Here is a 19,877-nt window from a genome sequence, read left to right on the forward strand (position 1 = left end):
GCCTACTCTTCGCAGATGACCTATGCCTGCTGTCACCCACAGCACATGGCCTACAGCAGAGCCTGGACCTGCTAGAGCAGTACTGCCAGACCTGGGCCCTGGCAGTAAACCCCCAAAAGACTAAAATAATGATTTTCCAGAGAAGATCCAGATGTCAGGGAATTAGACCAAAGTTCTCAATCGGTACAAAACATATAGAGTACTGCACACACTACAATTACGTAGGTTTAAAAATAAGCTCAACTGGACACCTTAATGAGGCAGTGAATGAACTAAGAGAGAAAGCCCGCAGGGCATTCTACGCCATTAAAAAGCAAATTCAAATTGGAATACCAATTCAAATTTGGCTAAAACTAATTGAATATGTCATTGAACCAATTGCACTTTATGGCAGCGAGGTGTGGGGTCCACTTGCAAAACAAGATTTCATCAAATGGGACAAACACCCCATTGAAACCATGCATGCAGAGTTCTGTAAGATTATCCTACATGTCCAGAGGAAAACTACAAACAATGCATGCAGGGCAGAATTAGGCCAATATCCACTAATAATAAAAACTCAAAAAAGAGCAATTAAGTTTTGGAAACATCTAAAATACAGTGACCCCCTCTCATATCACTACCAAGCCCTGCAATGCCAAGAGCTGAGCAAAGAAAAGAGACCCCTCATCCAGCTGGTCCTGGGGCTGAGTTCACAAACCTGTTCTACTAACACACTGAAGCCTCAGGACCAGAACATCCAATCAATCAGGATAAACCAAATTACAACACAGTCAAAACAAAACTACATTGCTTATTGGGAAACACAAACACAAAGCAAAATGCAGTGCTATCTGGCCCTAAATCGACAGTACACTGTGGCTAAATATTTGACCATGGTTACTGATCAAAACCTTAGAAAAACCTTGACAACGTACAGGCTCAGTGAGCACAGCCTTGCTGTGAGAAGGGTAGACACAGGAAAACCTGGCTCCCTGTAGAGGAAAGGCTGTGCAACCACTGCACAACAGCGGAACCTGAGACGGAGCTGCATTTCCTGACAAAATTACAAAAATGTAAAACAATTAGAGCACATATGTCAGAGTCAAGGCCCGCGGGCCACATCCGGCCCGCGAGAAGGTTTTTTACGGCCCCTGGGATGATCTTGATTTATTATTAGAACCGGCCCGCAGACCGCAGCAAGCCGGCAGCCCGCAGATCTTTTACACGCACCAATACTACATTTCCCACAATGCAACGGTGACGCACCGAGCAGTAGGCTGCTTCATTTCAATATTTATTGGCACAGCAGTCGTCAGCATCACAGTAAAATTAACTTTCAGATACCCATCAAAAATGGCAAAACGGAAGGTGGACACTGAGAACCGGGGGTTTCAAACAAGGTGGGAGTCGGAGTATATGTTCACGGAGGTAGCTGGAAAACCTGTGTGTCTTCTGTGTGGAGAAAGTGTGGCGGTACTGAAAGAGTATAATCTGAGACGACATTATGAAACGAAACACGCGGACAAAAACAAGAATATGGACATGGAACAAAGGCTACAAAAGGCAGAGGAATTAAAACGAGGCCTCAAATCTCGACAGGCTCTGTTCAAAAAAGCCAAATCACAAGGCCAGGCTGCTGTCAAGGCCAGTTTTATTTTGGCAGAAGAGATCGCTAAATCAGCCCGGCCATTTACGGAGGGGGATTTCATCAAAAACTGCATGATTAAAGTTTGTGACGAAGTTTGCCCAGAAAAAAGGCAACTCTTTTTAAATGTGAGTCTGAGCAGAAACACCATTGCCGAGAGAGTAGACCAGTTGTCCATCAATCTAAAAGAGCAGCTTGTGAAAAAGGGAAAAGATTTCATTGCATATTCCTTGGCTGTGGATGAGAGCACCGACATTTCTGACATTGCCCAGTTGTCAATTTTCATCCGCGGAGTGGACTCCAGCCTAAGCGTGACAGAGGAGTTTTTGGCTTTACGTCCTATGCATGGCACAACTACGGGGCATGATTTGTATGAAGAGGTGTCAAGATGTGTAAATGAGATGGAGCTGCCTTGGGAAAAACTCGTGGGTTTGACAACCGACGGAGCACCTGCGATGTGTGGACACAGGAGCGGACTGGTGGCGAAGATACGGGAAAAGATGCAAGAGGAAAACGCGACAGGTGAGCTGACAGCTTATCATTGTATCATACACCAGGAAGCGTTGTGCGGTAAAGCCTTGAAAATGGAGCATGTAATGAGCATCATCACGCGCACAGTTAACTTTATCAGAGCCAAAGGTTTGAATCACCGCCAGTTCAAGGCATTTCTGACGGAGTTAGAAACGGAGCATGGTGATTTGCCTTATCACACAGAGGTGCGATGGCTAAGCCAGGGAAAGGTGCTTCAAAGATGTTTCGAGCTTCGTGAGGAGATTTGTCTGTTCTTGGACAGCAAAGGGAAAGACACAACACAACTCCGAGACGAAATGTTTCTGTGTGAAATGGCTTTTCTGTGTGACATTACGAGTCATCTGAATGCAATGAACTTGCAGCTGCAGGGTCGGGATCATGTCATCTCTGATATGTACAGTACAGTGAAGGCATTTAAAACCAAACTGACTCTGTGGGAGACGCAGATGCGGAAAGAAAATTTGAGCCACTTTCCCAGCTGCCAGACCATGAAAGAGAAGCTCTCTACCAGTGCGTTCCCGAGCGCACAGTTGGCTGATAAAATAGGTATGCTTGCCGCTGACTTTCGACGCCGATTTGCTGACTTTGAAGCACAAAAAAGCAGGTTGGAACTGCTCGGTAACCCATTTGCTGTTGACGTGGAAAGCTCACCACCAAACCTCCAAATGGAGTTGATTGACCTCCAATGCAATGATGCACTGAGGGCAAAATATGCGGCAGTGGGTGCTGCGGAGTTCGCCCGTTTCCTCCCCGACACAATGCCCCAGCTGCGCATCCAGGCTGCTCAAACGTTGTCTATGTTTGGCAGCACATACCTGTGTGAACAACTGTTTTCTTTGATGAACCTGAACAAAACATCACACAGAAGTCGACTTACTGCTGAACACCTCCACTCAATTCTGAGGATTTCCTCAGCTCAGAGCCTTACCCCGAACATTGATGAACTTGTGGAAAAGATGGGACACCACCAAGTATCACCCTCAACCTCAAACAAGTGAACATTACTGTGCAATCACATATTTAGAGTTTTTACTCAGTTCAAGTTTAAAAGTTAAAGTTTAATATTTGTTTTCACTGCATGTTACTTCTCCTTAAACAAAGTGTTGTTTTTGATTAATAGATTTTTGCACTTTATTTTATTGTATTTCAATCCAATTATATTTTAAAAATATTTCAGTTGAGTGGATGATAGAAAATTGCTATTATTGTTTTTTTCTTTGAAGTAAATTTAGCCCACTTTTGCTAAAATAGAAAATATAGGCTACTGATGGTGCCTTGAATACCGGTTTCTTTCATTTAATGTTCATGTTATGGGGATTTTTATATAAAGGAAATTTGTCTTTTGTGTCTGTTGAAAATTAAAGATTACTGACAGAGCCATAAGAAAATATTGCTTTATTTATCTGATCATATTGGAATATATTTGTTAGGTTTTCAGTAGGTTCAATTAGGTTCACTAGACTATATGCGTCATTTAAATTTTTTTCAATGAACATTCGAACAGTCCGGCCCTCGGCTTGTAGCTAAATTTTTTATTTGGCCCTCCGTCCATTTGACTTTGACACCCCTGAATTAGAGAGTGTCATTTCCCCAAAGTTGAAACCCTTATTCAAGGTTTCAAAGACCTCTCTGATGAGAGTAGGCTACCCGTCCTGTTGGGGGAGGATGCAGAGAGCTGTGGGTTGGCAGCGCACTACATTGCTGCCTGCTATGAGTTGAGGGACAGTGTCTGACAGACCAATCAACCTGCACATGTCCTCTACTGTATGTTTTTTGTTATTGTTCAATGTATGGTTATTTTGACACGTGGTTATTGTTGTTACTGTTGTCCCATTGACAATTTTGATTCTCATTTTTATTTTATATTGTAAATATCCAAAATAAGCTTTGGCAATATGTACATTGTTATGTCATGCCAATAAAGCAAATTGAATTGAATTGAATTGAGAGAGGGAGAGTGGAAAGACTGAGAGAGAGGGAGAGTGGAAAGACTGAGAGAGAGGGAGAGTGGAAAGACTGAGAGAGAGGGAGGTGGGAAAGACTGAGAGAGAGGGAGATGGGAAAGACAGAGAGAGGGAGATGGGAAGACTGAGAGAGAGGGAGATGGGAAAGACTGAGAGAGGAAGATGGGAAAGACTGAGAGAGGGAGAGTGGAAAGACAGGGAGAGTGGAAAGACAGAGAGAGGGAGAGTGGAAAGACTGAGAGAGGGAGAGTGGAAAGACTGAGAGAGGGAGATGGGAAAGACTGAGAGAGAGGGAGATGGGAAAGACTGAGAGAGAGGGAGATGGGAAAGACTGAGAGAGAGGGAGATGGGAAAGACTGAGAGAGAGGGAGATGGGAAAGACTGAGAGAGAGGGAGGGTGGAAAGACTGAGAGAGAGGGAGGGTGGAAAGACTGAGAGAGAGGGAGTTGGGAAAGACAGAGAGAGGGAGAGTGGAAAGACTGAGAGAGAGGGAGAGTGGAAAGACTGAGAGAGAGGGAGAGTGGAAAGACTGAGAGAGAGGGAGAGTGGAAAGACTGAGAGAGAGGGAGAGTGGAAAGACTGAGAGAGAGGGAGAGTGGAAAGACTGAGAGAGAGGGAGAGTGGAAAGACTGAGAGAGAGGGAGAGTGGAAAGACTGAGAGAGAGGGAGAGTGGAAAGACTGAGAGAGAGGGAGAGTGGAAAGACTGAGAGAGAGGGAGAGTGGAAAGACTGAGAGAGAGGGAGAGTGGAAAGACTGAGAGAGAGGGAGAGTGGAAAGACTGAGAGAGAGGGAGAGTGGAAAGACTGAGAGAGAGGGAGAGTGGAAAGACTGAGAGAGAGGGAGAGTGGAAAGACTGAGAGAGAGGGAGAGTGGAAAGACTGAGAGAGAGGGAGAGTGGAAAGACTGAGAGAGAGGGAGAGTGGAAAGACTGAGAGAGAGGGAGAGTGAAAGACTGAGAGAGAGGGAGAGTGAAAGACAGAGAGAGGGAGAGTGGAAAGACTGAGAGAGAGGGAGAGTGGAAAGCCTGAGAGAGAGGGAGAGTGGAAAGACTGAGAGAGAGGGAGAGTGGAAAGACTGAGAGAGAGGGAGAGTGGAAAGACTGAGAGAGAGGGAGAGTGGAAAGATTGAGAGAGAGGGAGAGTGGAAAGACAGAGAGAGGGAGAGTGGAAAGACTGGGAGAGAGTAAGATGGGAAAGACAGAGAGAGTAAGATGGGAAAGACAGAGAGAGAGGGAGATGGGAAAGACAGAGAGAGAGGGAGAGTGGAAAGACAGAGAGAGGGAGAGTGGAAAGACAGAGAGAGGGAGAGTGGAAAGACTGAGAGGGAGAGTGGAAAGACTGAGAGGGAGAGTGGAAAGACTGAGAGGGAGAGTGGAAAGACTGAGAGGGAGATGGGAAAGACTGAGAGGGAGAATGGGAAAGACTGAGAGGGAGAGTGGAAAGACTGAGAGAGAGGGAGATGGGAAAGACTGGGAGAGAGGGAGATGGGAAAGACTGGGAGAGAGGGAGATGGGAAAGACTGAGAGCGAGGGAGAGTGGAAAGACTGAGAGAGAGGGAGATGGGAAAGACTGGGAGAGAGGGAGATGGGAAAGACTGGGAGAGAGGGAGATGGGAAAGACTGGGAGAGAGGGAGATGGGAAAGACTGAGAGCGAGGGAGATGGGAAAGACTGAGAGGGAGATGGGAAAGACTGAGAGGGAGAGTGGAAAGACTGAGAGGGAGAGTGGAAAGACTGAGAGGGAGAGTGGAAAGACTGAGAGGGAGAGTGGAAAGACTGAGAGGGAGAGTGGAAAGACTGGGAGGGAGAGTGGAAAGACTGAGAGGGAGAGTGGAAAGACAGAGAGAGAGGGAGAGTGGAAAGACAGAGAGAGAGGGAGAGTGGAAAGACTGAGAGAGACGGAGATGGGTAAGACTGAGAGAGAGGGAGATGGGAAAGACTGAGAGAGAGGGAGATGGGAAAGACTGAGAGAGAGGGAGATGGGAAAGACTGAGAGAGAGGGAGATGGGAAAGACTGAGAGAGACGGAGATGGGTAAGACTGAGAGAGAGGGAGATGGGAAAGACTGAGAGAGAGGGAGATGGGAAAGACTGAGAGAGAGGGAGATGGGAAAGACTGAGAGAGAGGGAGATGGGAAAGACTGAGAGAGAGGGAGATGGGAAAGACTGCGAGAGAGGGAGATGGGAAAGACTGAGAGAGAGGGAGATGGGAAAGACTGAGAGAGAGGGAGATGGGAAAGACTGAGAGAGAGGGAGATGGGAAAGACTGAGAGAGAGGGAGATGGGAAAGACAGAGAGAGGGAGATGGAAAAGACTGGGAGAGAGGGAGATGGAAAAGACTGGGAGAGAGGGAGATGGAAAAGACTGGGAGAGAGGGAGATGGAAAAGACTGGGAGAGAGGGAGATGGAAAAGACTGGGAGAGAGGGAGATGGAAAAGACTGGGAGAGAGGGAGATGGAAAAGACTGGGAGAGAGGGAGATGGAAAAGACTGGGAGAGAGGGAGATGGAAAAAACTGGGAGAGAGGGAGATGGAAAAGACTGGGAGAGAGGGAGATGGAAAAGACTGGGAGAGAGGGAGATGGAAAAGACTGGGAGAGAGGGAGATGGAAAAGACTGGGAGAGAGGGAGATGGAAAAGACTGGGAGAGAGGGAGATGGAAAAGACTGGGAGAGAGGGAGATGGAAAAGACTGGGAGAGAGGGAGATGGAAAAGACTGGGAGAGAGGGAGATGGAAAAGACTGGGAGAGAGGGAGATGGAAAAAACTGGGAGAGAGGGAGATGGAAAAGACTGGGAGAGAGGGAGATGGGAAAGACTGGGAGAGAGGGAGATGGGAAAGACTGGGAGAGAGGGAGATGGGAAAGACTGGGAGAGAGGGAGATGGGAAAGACTGGGAGAGAGGGAGATGGGAAAGACTGGGAGAGTGGAAAGACTGATAGAGGGAGAGTGGAATGACTGATAGAGGGAGAGTGGAATGACTGATAGAGGGAGAGTGGAAAGACTGATAGAGGGAGAGTGGAAAGACTGATAGAGGGAGAGTGGAAAGACTGATAGAGGGAGAGTGGAAAGACTGAGAGAGAGGGAGAGTGGAAAGACTGAGAGAGAGGGAGAGTGGAAAGACTGAGAGAGAGGGAGAGTGGAAAGACTGAGAGAGAGGGAGAGTGGAAAGACTGAGAGAGGGGAAAGACTGAGACTAAGGGTGATAATAAAAAAGAGAGAGGGAGATGGTGGGTGTTCAGCTGGAGGTCCTGTCCTCTCACAGTCAGTATCGTTCTGTATTCTTCCTCTAAACATAGCAGGACAGCAGATCCAACAGGGTTTCCTGTCATATACAATATAGTCTCCATGCACCGCTAGCCTCGCTCACAGCCCTAATAGTGCTCTTTTATTGTCCTGCTCAGACTGTCAGTGACTCACCAAACGCCACTGTGTTTATCCACAATGTATTCTGTGTGTGTGTGTGTGTGTGTGTGTGTGTGTGTGTGTGGAGCCGTGGCTAAGAGGAAGCCCATAGAGAGGGTTAAGGTCACCAGTCTAGTCTCAGATCTACTGGGACTAAGTCTGGGTTGACATTTCACTGTATTGAATGAGATGTCTTTTTTAAAGGTCCGTCTCTTTTAAGGCTAGAGCATCATTGTCTCTTAGGTGTATGTCTATTACCTACAAGTATATAAAATCCCATATCTTTGATAGAAATATCCTCTTTGGTGACTGAGACGGGCCAAAGGTCAACTGGGTTGTTGGAATGAATTAGGCCAGTGTGAAAAGACATGGGAGAAGTGCCTTACTGGGTTTAGCAGCCAACAGATCAAACCATGTTTTAGAATAATTTATCTTGGCATATCAGTTGTATAATGACCTACTTTAAGTTTCAAGTTTTAATATCACGTGCACAAGTACAGAGGAATGCCTTTCTTGCAAGCTCTAAACCCAACAATGCAGTAATCAAAGAAAAGTTGGGTCAGAGCTTGCAAAGCTCCAGAACGGCACAATGTGTTATTTTGATCACATTATTATATTTCTAGTATGGAAGGTACATTCATTTTGCCATGACACTGGACCTATTATATGTGATGAAGCGAGCAGCATAAATAACATCTGGTTTTGTCTTGCAGGTGTAGCAGCACAGTTGCAGTGGCCCTCTGATAAATGTCCACCCGTGCTGAGGTTTTTATGGGTCTTTCTCTTCAGCCAAAGGTGAGTCCATCCCCATTTCCTATCTGCCCTGATGTAGGCCTAACCAGTAGATTTATATCACAGGCTGTAGTGTCTGGTCTGATTGCACAGCTATTCTATGGATGCGTCTAAAAATGGTACCCTATCCCTGTATAGTGCACTACTTTTGACAGACAGCCCTGATCAAAAGTAGTACACTACATAGGCAATAAGGCGCTATTTGAGATGCAGACCATGTCTTAGGGTTTAGCGTGCCCTCTCATTCCCTTTCCAATTATATCAGATGGAAAAACAGACTGGTCTTCTTATACTCTACTGATCTAGTAATGTAGCTAAGTGACGTGTTATAAAAAGTACAGTGTCAATATGATATCCTGATTTAATGAATGTTGTTTTCTAAACATGGATTAACATATAGGATAGATCAGAGTGGAACGGCTTGGAAATGGAATAGAATTTAAAACGCAACAACAATAAATATTTCCCTCCCAGAATTAGATTAGCTAAAGTGAATCACCGGTGGGCCAAGATGCATGGGTCTGTGTTAGAGCATACTCTGAAAATCAATAGATATCAAAAATCAATCCACTTGGAACGGTAGTTTACAATGATTAAAACGTTTCAACCTTACATTCTGAAATATAATAGGTTTGATCAAGCTCCCCTGAATAGCCTTCAACATTTTCAAGCCTGGGTTTAAGTGTGCCTACTCACTAATGAATGCAATGTGGAACAAGCCTTTTCACTTTATCAGGCACCAATGAGCCTGTGCTAATCTGTTAAACACTCATGAGTAAATTCTGTAAACCCATCTAATGTAGGCCGAGGCTAATAACAATCATCACTGACCCAGTAGCAATCAGGACACATCCTTTATCTGTATGTGATATCCCTGGTCTGAATGAAAGTAGAACAGTTCTGTTGCCACCTGACTAACATGTTGTAGCCTTGATGTTGGTTGCCTAGGAGCTCTGCACTAAACGTGAACCTATTTATTGCAGGGTGCAATACTTTAGCCTATTTCTCGCTCTCGCTCTTCCACAGCCGAGTCTCTTTAGCCGTTGATTTACCGGTACACTGAGTCTAGATGTTGTCAAGTAATTAAAGTGAATCTTGAGTCTGGCTGCTCAAAGTGGTCAGTTGTGGCTTTTTGGCATGGGAGAGGCTATAAGGACACTACTGACCTCCAAAACAACTAACCAAAATCTTACACTGACCCTTACCTTAACCCAAACCATAACCTAATTTTAACCAAGTCTGAAATAAAATATCGGCTTGCAGGTCAGGAGTACAGCCTTTTCCAGCTGGCATGGACTGAATGGCAAAGTGTATGAAAGGTAACCAGAGAGGACACAGCTGACTTTGTTTATTCTGACGTATCTTTTTGTCAAGCTAGAGAGGGAATAGCTGACTGTCGTGGCTGGATCGTTTACACCATACTGATGGAGGGAGGTAGTCCATCACTAGAACAGAATCTCGTATCTCTCCCAGGAGTTATGGCCTAGCACTGGATGTGCATATCAGCATCGGGGCTCGGGGCTCGCTTGGTGCAGGAGGAGAGAGATGTAAAGACTGTTCTGCTCTGCAAGAGATTTAAAAGTGCTCCTCTCTCCGCCTTCACAAATGACATGATGGCGGACTTGTCATTTCCTGTTAGTGAGAGCATTGGGCCTCGATACTTCCCTATCAGAGTATCTCTACTATATTATAGTTCACTACTTTTCATGGCCATGGTCAAAAGTAGTGCACTATATGGGAATAGGGTGCTATTTGTGATGCCCCCATGTCTTTGGGTTTAACGTGCCCTCATATTCCTTTTCCAATTATATCAGATGGAAAAACAGACTGGTTTTCTTATACTGTACTGATCTAAAAATATAGCTAAGTGGAAAGAGGAACAATTGCTTCAGTCTGATTTCCACCAGACACTGGGAGACAAATTCACCTTTCAGCAGGACAATTACTGAAAACACAAGGCGAAATATACACTGGAGTTGCTTACCAAGCTTACCAGGACCACATGGAATGTGAATGTGGCCTAGTTAGAGTTTTGACCTAAATCAGCTTGAAACTCCATGGCAGACTTTAAAATTCTGTCTAGCAATGATCAACAACTAACTTGACAGAGCTTGAAGAATAAAAACAAATATATTGGGCAAATATTGTACAATCCAGGTGTGGAAATCTCTTAGAGACTTACCCAGAAAGACTCACAGCTGTAATCGCTGCCAAAGTTAATTCTAACATGTATTGATTCAGGTGGTTGAATACTTATCTAATCAAGATACAGTGCCTTGCAAAAGTATTCACCCCCCTTGGATTTTTTTCCTATTTTGTTGCATTACAACCTGTAATTTATTTTTAATTGGATTTCATGTAATGGACATACACAAAATAGTCCAAATTTGTAAAGTGAAATTTAAAAAATCATTTGTTTCAAAGAATTCTAAAAAATAATAAACGGAAAAGTGGTGCGTGCATATGTATTCAACCCCTTTGCTATGAAGCCCCTAAATAAGATCTGGTGCAACCAATTACCTTCAGAAGTCACATAATTAGTTAAATAAAGTCCACCTGTGTGCAATCTAAGTGTCACATGATCTGTCACATGATCTCAGTAGATAAACACCTGTTCTGAACGGCCCCAATGTCTGCAACACCACTAAGCAAGGAGCACCACCAAGCAAGCAGCACCATGAAGACCAAGGAGCTCTCAAAACAGGTCAGGGACAAAGTTGTGGAGAAGTACAGATCAGGGTTGGGTTATAAAAAAATATCAGAAACGTTGAACATCCCATGTAGCACCATTAAATCCATTATTAAAAAATGGAAAGAATATGGCACCACAACAAACCTGCCAAGAGAAGGCCACCCACCAAAACTCACAGACCAGGCAAGGAGGGCATTAATCAGAGGCAACAAAGAGACCAAAGAGAACCCTGAAGGAGCTGCAAAGCTCCACAGTGATTGGAGTATCTGTCCATAGGACCACTAAGCCGTACACTCCACAGAGTTGGGCTTTATGGAAGAGTGGCCAGAAAAAAAAGCCATTGCTTAAAGAAAGAAAAAAGCAAACACGTTTGGTGTTCGCCAAAAGGCATGTGGGAGACTCCCCAAACATATGGAAGAAGGTACTCTGGTTAGATAAGACCAAAATTGAGCTTTTTGGCCATCAAGGAAAATGCTATGTTTGGCGCAAACCCAACACCTCTCATCACCCCATAATAACCATCCCTGGAGCAGTTTTGCCTTGAAGAATGGGCAAAATCCCAGTGGCTAGATATGCCAAGCTTATAGAGACGTACCCCAAAAGACTTGCAGCTGTAAGTGCTGAAAAAGGTGTCTCTACAAAGTATTGACTTTGGGGGGGTGAATAGTTATGCACGATCAAGTTTTCATTTAAAAAAAAAAAAATCTTGTTTGTTTCACAACAAAAAATATGTTGCATCTTCAAAGTGGTAGGCATGTTGTGTAAATCAAATGATACAACCCCCCCCAAAAGCTATTTTAATTCCAGGTTGTAAGGCAACAAAATAGGAAAAATGTGACAGGGTTGAATACTTTCGCAAGCCACTATATTTGCAATCAAAATGCAGAATTTTCTCTATCTCTTTAGCTATAATACTCTAATTCTGCGCATTTCAAAACTCGGTCCTCCAGAAAGTGGAGAGCAACACTTATGCAGTTCTACTAGGTGGTATCTTTTTTTATGTGTTAGAAAGGATTACCTACACATACTGACCAGCTCATGTTATAGACAGAAGCGAGCTACATGGCAGACCAATCAGAACTCCAGCCCACTCGTTATCACATCCAATCATGGCTAGTGGGTGGATTGCTCCTTTTTTTCTGCGGCTAAACCAACTACGCTCGTAATTTTAAAATGTATTCAAATTTACAGTGGGCATACTAGTCTGTTATTAAGGCACATCCTTTATCTTCAGTGAATGGTGGGGGTTCTGGTTAAAAGTTTAGTAATATAAATGAATTATGCTAGACAGAATGTATTCTTTATTATTGTCTGTGACAGTTTGACTTTAGTTGTTGTTGTGGGCTTTCTTATATCCCTCAGTGGTGATGTCCCTGATCTGAATGAAAGTACTACAGTTCTGTTGCCACCTGACTAACATGTTGTAGCCTTGATGTTGGTTGCCTAGGAGCTCTGCACTAAACGTGAACCTATTTATTGCAGGGTGCAATACTTTAGCCTATTTCTCGCTCTCGCTCTTCCACAGCCGAGTCTCTTTAGCCGTTGATTTACCAGTACACTGAGTCTAGATGTTGTCAAGTAATTAAAGTGAATCTTGAGTCTGGCTGCTCAAAGTGTTCAGTTGTGGCGTTTTGGTATGGGAGAGGCTATAAGGACACTACTGACCTCCAAAACAACTAACCAAAATCTTACACTGACCCTTTTTTAAATGTGTAACCTTTATTTAACTAGGCAAGTCAGCTAAGAACAAATTTATTATTTACAATGACCACCTTACCTTAATCTGGGATATGTGGGACGGTACTGTCCCACTTGGCCAATAGCCAGGGAAAATGTAGAGCGCCAAATTCCCAAAAATGATATAAAATCAAACTTTCATTGAATCACACATGTAAGATACCAAATTAAAGCTACACTCGTTGTGAATCCAGCCAGCATGTCAGATTTCAAAAAGGCTTTTCGGCGAAAGCATAAGATGCTATTATCTGATGATAGCACAACAGTAAACAAAGAGAGTGTAGCATATTTCAACCCTGCAGGCATGACACAAAACGCAGAAATAAAATATAAATCATGCCTTACCTTTGACGAGATTCTTTTGTTGGCACTCCAATATGTCCCATAAACATCACAAATGGTCCTTTTGTTCGATTAATTCCGTCCATATATATCCAAATTGTCCATTTATTTGGCGCAACGTCACCACAAAATATCTCAAAAATTACCTCTAAACTTTGCTAAAACATTTCATACTACTTTTGTAATACAATTTAAGGTATTTGTAAATGTTACTAATCGATCAAATTGAAGACGGGTCTGTCTGTTTTCAATACAGGAGATCAACAAACTAACGCTACTTTTCTAGTCTTGCGCAACTCTCAAACAGTACACATGACGTTACACTGTTTCCAGATGGCCTTACTTCTTCATTGCACAAAGGAATAACCTCAAACTATTTCCAAAGACTGGTGACATCCAGTGGAAGCGGTAGGAACTGAAAACAGGGTGATTAGAAATCCAGTATCCCAAAGAAAACACATTGAACAGACAGTGACCTAAAATAAAGAAATAAATGAATGGTTAGTCCTCGGGGTTTTGCCTGCTACATAAGTTATGTTATACTTACAGACATGATACAAACAGTTTTAGAAACTTCAGAGTGTTTCCTATCCAAATGTACTAATAATATGCATATCTTATATTCTGGGGATGAGTAGAAGGAAGTTGAAATTGGGCACGCTATTTATCCAAGTGAAAATCCAAGTGAAAATGCTGCCCCCTATCCTAGAGAAGTTTAACCCTAACCATTCTAACCAAGTCTGAAATGAAATATCGGATTGCAGGTCAGGAGTATAGCCTTTTCCAGCTGGCATGGACTGAATGGCAAAAGTGTATGAAAGGTAACCAGAGAGGACACAGCTGACTTTGTTTATTCTGACGTATCTTTTTGTCAAGCTAGAGAGGGAATAGCTGACTGTCGTGGCTGGATCGTTTACACCATACTGATGGAGGGAGGTAGTCCATCACTAGAACAGAATCTCGTATCTCTCCTAGGAGTTATGGCCTAGCACTGGATGTGCGTATCAGCATCGGGGCTCGGGGCTCGCTTGGTGCAGGAGGAGAGAGATGTAAAGACTGTTCTGCTCTGCAAGAGATTTAAAAGTGCTCCTCTCTCCGCCTTCACAAATGACAAGATGGCCGGACTCTGACATCTTGTTAGTGAGCGATGGTCCTCGATCCGAGATACAGACTGTGTCCCAAATGACATCCTGTTCCCTATCAGAGTATCTCTACTATATTATATTGCACTACTTTTTATGGCCCTCGTCAAAAGTAGTGCACTACATATTCCGTGTGCCATTTGAGACACACACTGTAAACCTGCAGTTTGTAACTAGTTTCCTCTCTGCTTCTCTATTCACCTCAAGCTGCTACTGTGGTGGAGTTTTTATACTGAATAAAAATATAAATGCAACATTTTCAAAGTTTCTACTGAGTTACTGTTCATATAAGGAAATCAGTCAGTTGAAATAAATGAATTAGGCCTTAATCAATGGATTTCACATGACTGGGCAGGGGCACAGCCATGGGTGGGACTGGGAGGGCATAGGCCCACCCACTGGGGAGCCAGGCCCAGCCAATCAGAATTAGTTTTTCCCCACAAAAGGGCTTTATTAGAGACATAACACTCCTCAGCATCCCCCCTTCTTGGCGAAGGAAAAATGCTCACTAACAAACAAATTTGTGCACAACATTTGAGATACATTTTGTGCGTGTGGAACATTTCTGGGATCTTTTATTTCAGCTCCTGAAACATGGGCCCAACACTTTAAATGTTGCGTTTAAATTTTTGTTCACTTCCTCCTCCTGCCACCGTACAGTACAGTGCGACCTCTGCCCATCTGAGTTCACTCCAAACACAAACGTTGTTATTCTGCCATTTTAGCTGTGAATTATCAAGCCTGCGCTGCCACTGACCCCTCACAATGGATTCTTTTCCCAGGCTGCTGGGACGTGTGAACAGCCATTTGTGGTGAGGTATTTTTCAACAGATTGACATTTAAGCAGGGTCAAGCCATCGCCGCTTTGTCAAGTCAATGGTTCCTGGAGAAACAATGCACTGTCTGCACTGCAACTCAACCTGGAGCACTGGGTGACCTTTCTATACACAATACACTTGTTACCTAGCGCTGCATTTTATTTATGGAAGCAGCTGTTAGTCATTGTGTGAGACATTGTTAAGAGGGGTTCTTTTTTTATATTGTATGTGGCTCCAGGTAGATATACATAATGTAATCTTACAGGCATATTTTCTTTCCCTTTATGAATGACCAATATATGTGGGATACCCTTTTAAGTAGTGCTATGCTCGCTGTTTAAAATACATAAATCTGCCACAGCTCACAGATACTTTTAAATCTCAACCTGAAGATAAGCTTAGGATTTGAGTGTTTGTAATTGGCCCTATGCTAATGATTAAGGGAGTTTTAACTGGTGTAGATAATGTGTTAGATTTGAGGGTCTGCAGTGCATTAGAGTTTTAACTTCTAGGCCTATTTTTTATTTATTTAACTAGACAGTTAAGAACACATTCTCATTTACAATGACAGCCTAGGAACAGTGGGTTAACTGCCTTGTTCAGGGGCAGAATGATAGATCTTTACCTTGTCAGCTCCGGGATACGATCTAGCCACCTTTCGGTTACTGGCCCAATGCTCTAATCACAAGGCTACATGCCGCCTAACTTTTATGAATAAATTTGAGGTTAGCATATCTCAACTACAGTATATGCTCACAACCAACTTTGAAGAAAACAATCCAACTTTGTTCAGCGGTCAAATAAACTTTTAAAATAAACTTTTGCTAATTTTGGCAGCTGCCATTAAAATGTTCAGAGTACGGTTGATAATTAGGCAGTACCTGACAGGCAGACATCCAGGCATTGGGATGGAAATCTCAGCTCTCTCACGGTCACAGGCCTATAGCCTCATGTCCTCTCTGCCACCTTTATACAGTCTCTATTCTGTTCTGTTTTGTTTTTATTAAAAGAAGAAGAGACCTCTCTGGCCCACAGCCCAGTGAACTGCAACTGCTTATTGCAAAAATAATTAAGAATTTACTCTAAATGAATCTCTTTTAAACGTGTAGATATGAAGGCACCCACATTTATTTGGGTGTCATCGTTTGCGGGCTGTTTCCCATAAAACATTGGGGGGTGATTAATGGGGATAATTTTATGAGAGAAGTATTGTTACCCCTCGTGACATTTAGGGCTTGGAGTCTCTGAAATGATTTATTGTCATGCAGTCCCCAGGATTCAAGGAACTCTTCTAGTATTGTTTATAACTCATTTTGATTTACACGCAATCCGAAATACATGGAGGTTGCTGCTTATCATTTGCGACATGGAGACCATCTTAGTGGACCTCGGAATAACACTTGAATAAGTTAATGGACAGCGAGGGAGAGGAACTTCTTTAGGACTCCCCTTGGCACCCTATTGGAAGCCAGTCATTCAACTATCAAAAGATTGCAAATATGGGTAACACTTTTTAACATTAATGAGTAAGCATTAATATTAAACTATTTCTAAACTATTAGTAAATACGCATATCATCATGGACAGCGAGTGAGATTAACTTATTTTTACGTCTCCACTTGGCACCCTGTTTGGAGACATGTGCCTTTATTCTGGTTGATGACTAGGTCTATCAACGTAGTTACCAAAGTGTTTGTGTGTGAATCCGGATGCTTTCAGTTTCACTTAGTAGAGCCAGACACCTGTAACATGTCATTTCCCACAACAACTTACACAGAGATGCTCTTAGAGAGTGAAACGAGATAAGAGACATCTGCATCATTACCCGTGTGGAAGATTGCCTGTTCCTTAGTGAAGACACAACGTAGACTGAATATAGAGCCAGACTAGAGCAGGTATTATTGCATGGAACCAACTGATTTAAATTTGAGTTGACTTCTCTGCCCCGCATGCCCTCCGTTCAGTCTCCCTTGTCCTGTTTAATGAATTCATTATAGATAAAGGGTTTGGAAAGCACATTAGGCCTATAGCAGTAGCAGCAGTAGTCAAGTGAAACTAAAGTCCACAATGTACTTCACATCAACAGAGTTGAGCGGTGACTAGTGTGGCCTGACTCGACCTTGCGGAATAACATAAAATGACGTTCTTATCATTTTCAGCACCCAAAGAATATCATGCAATTACACGGGACAATGTCAGCCCACACTAGTCGCTGCTCAACTCTGTTGATGTGAAGTAAATAGTGGATTTACTGGATTTACAGGCTACTGTAGCAGCTGCGCTGTGGTTAGTTCCTCAGCTCCCCCCTTTCTCAGCTCATAAACTGTGAAGTCATTAGGTCTCTGCTGCATCAAAGTCAAGGGCGCTGTGTATTTGCTGCACTAAACTTGCCACTTTAAATGCCTTCACTCTGTATCACGGGCAGAGCACTGCATTGTAAAGGAGGTATTGAGAGTTTGTAGAGTTCAGTGTCTACCGCCTCATTTACCCACCTAGCGCTTGTGGATTAAGGTATTTGTGGCCATATATTGATCATTGTTGGATAAAGCTGTTTATCTTATAGTAATGTGTGTATTCTGTGTATATAAAGGCTATATCTTCCTGGTCTTAATGGTTGTGTCCTTCTAGTGGTTTATGTGGCTGTATTACGCTGTTACATTATGGACAGTATTCTGTATTGTCCTGTCCCTTGTGGTGGTGTAGAGTGTCTGTATTGTATTGCACTGCCCTTGCGGTGGTGACTTTGGCTGTATTTTTGACTGCTGGTAGGTAGCCTATAAGTCCATTATGTATCTTGTATTGTAATGATGCTGTGGTGGTGATTGGGATGTAGTATTACTTTTTGGGATTCGTGGTGGTGCTGTGAGGGGAGTCTGTGAGCAGCTTGGGGCCTTAGTGTGACTAATCTTGGGATCTCCTGTGCTATGCGGTCTGTGTGGCTGCATGACTGTTCTTCATGCATCACGCCTCGCTCGCTGATGGGACCACACAGCACAGCACAGACCATCACACCCAGCCACTATCATCTAATACTCTCCTAAAGTCATATTGAAGATTTTTCTGGAAATTATAATTATACTGAACAAAAATATAAATGCAACATGAAAAGTGTTGGTTCCATGTTTCATAAGCTGAAATAAGAGCCCAGAAAAGTTCCATACACACAAAAGCGTATTTCTCTCAAAATCTATGCACAAATTTCTCCTTTGCCAAGATAATCCATCCACATGACATGTGTGGCATATAAAGAAGCTGATTAAACATGAAGCATGATCTTTACATAGGTGCACCTTGTGCTGTTCTCTAGCAGGGTGGGGGCTGAGGAGTATTTCTGTCTCTAATAAAGGCCTTTTGTGAGGAAAATCTAATTCTGATTGGCTTGGCCTGGCTCCCCAGTGGGTGGGCCTATACCCTCCCAGTCCCACCCATGGCTGCGCCCCTGCCTAGTCATGTGAAATCCATAATATTAGGGCCTAATTTATTTATTTCAATTCACAGATTTTCTTATATGATTTTACTGAGTTACATTTCTTTGAAATTGTTGCATTTATATTTTTGTTCAGTGTATATATAGAAAGTAGTTGGCATACCACAGGTGACTGGTGGGACCTAAGTAATGGCTGGAACGGAATCATGGAATGGTATCAAACCATTGGTTTTCATGTGTTTAATAGCACTCCATTTAATCTATTCCAGCCATTTATTATGAGCCGTCCTCCCCTCACCAGCCTCTTGTGAGGCTTACTCTATGTTTTCTCTATTATGATGATGCGGCGGTTGTATTTGCACAATATGAAGTTCCATTTGAATGTTCATATTCAAGTTTCTGTATTGAGGAGAGTCTACAGTGGGCCAGCGGTCACCAACCTTTTCCGAGTCAAGATCACTTTGAGTTAAAATGCAAGCAGAGATCTACGTGACTTAAAAAACGTAAGTATATGCACATTAACCAATTAAAAACAGTTCTGTAGCAATGAGGTTTTGGGCAGTAGGCTATAGGTCCAATACATTATCACTGCATATTGGCTATGTTTGAATTGCCCTGCCAATGTTGTTCTTCTCAGACCATTTAGAAATTAGCTGCCTCTCACCTACTCACCGTCCCTCCGCTCTCCCTCCCTCTGAGAAAAGGGGACAGTCTTCCAACTGATGGTGAAACTCAAGTCACGTTACATTATTTCTGCCTCATGCTCCAATTCATGTTGTAACTCCTATGAAAGTGAAATATTGCATGATGTTTAAAAAGAAACAAGCCACTAATAATAACGCAAGCTTATCAGAACACTTGCTAAACTCATTAATTGCAGTTGCAGTGCTGGTTGTAGCATGAGTGGAAGTAGGGAGAACGCATATTTTATGGATTATAAAAGTGTTGAATGTGCAAAGTGTTGACAGTACTGAATAACATCTTAAACATCCATTTACTTATGAAAACAGCAGCTCTTTCCTGTATTTGTTGTCTTTCACTAGTCATGGTTTTGAAATCTCACAGTATCAACTTTTCTGTGCATTCGAGACTTCTTTTTACAGTCTATGGTTGAGGAAACTGTACAGACACGGTGATCTGAGCTATCTGATTGGCCAGCGGTATGTCTATAGGTGCACTTGATTTGCTCTCTGGGCCTGCTGGGTAGGGGGAGTTCTACCTTCAGACACATGAAATGGTTCAAAATGGGAACACTTTGCCTTCCCGGTGCTAGGGCTGCTGAATCAAGTGCACCTACCACCACCAGTCCCTGAGCGATCGGTTGGTGACCACTGGTCTTGGGTAATTTTTAGTATTACTTACTACTAAGAGTCTTTTAATACAGAGATCTCCACTAGCCTGCTGTCTA

At 43.2% G+C, this 19,877-nt stretch overlaps 1 protein-coding gene across 14 annotated transcripts in view; it reads left to right on the forward strand.

The window, feature by feature from the left end:
- Positions 1–19,877, forward strand: part of LOC129826526 (splicing regulator ARVCF-like) — a 378,140-nt gene that overhangs the window by 72,373 nt on the left and 285,890 nt on the right. For all 14 annotated transcript variants that reach the window (XM_055887365.1, XM_055887359.1, XM_055887363.1 and 11 more), the window contains exon 2: positions 8,233–8,314. The gene's annotated coding sequence lies outside the window, so the exon portion shown is untranslated. The remainder of the gene's footprint in view (positions 1–8,232; positions 8,315–19,877) is intronic.

Source organism: Salvelinus fontinalis, chromosome 28 (genome assembly GCF_029448725.1).
Source record: "Salvelinus fontinalis isolate EN_2023a chromosome 28, ASM2944872v1, whole genome shotgun sequence".
NCBI lineage: Eukaryota > Metazoa > Chordata > Actinopteri > Salmoniformes > Salmonidae > Salvelinus > Salvelinus fontinalis.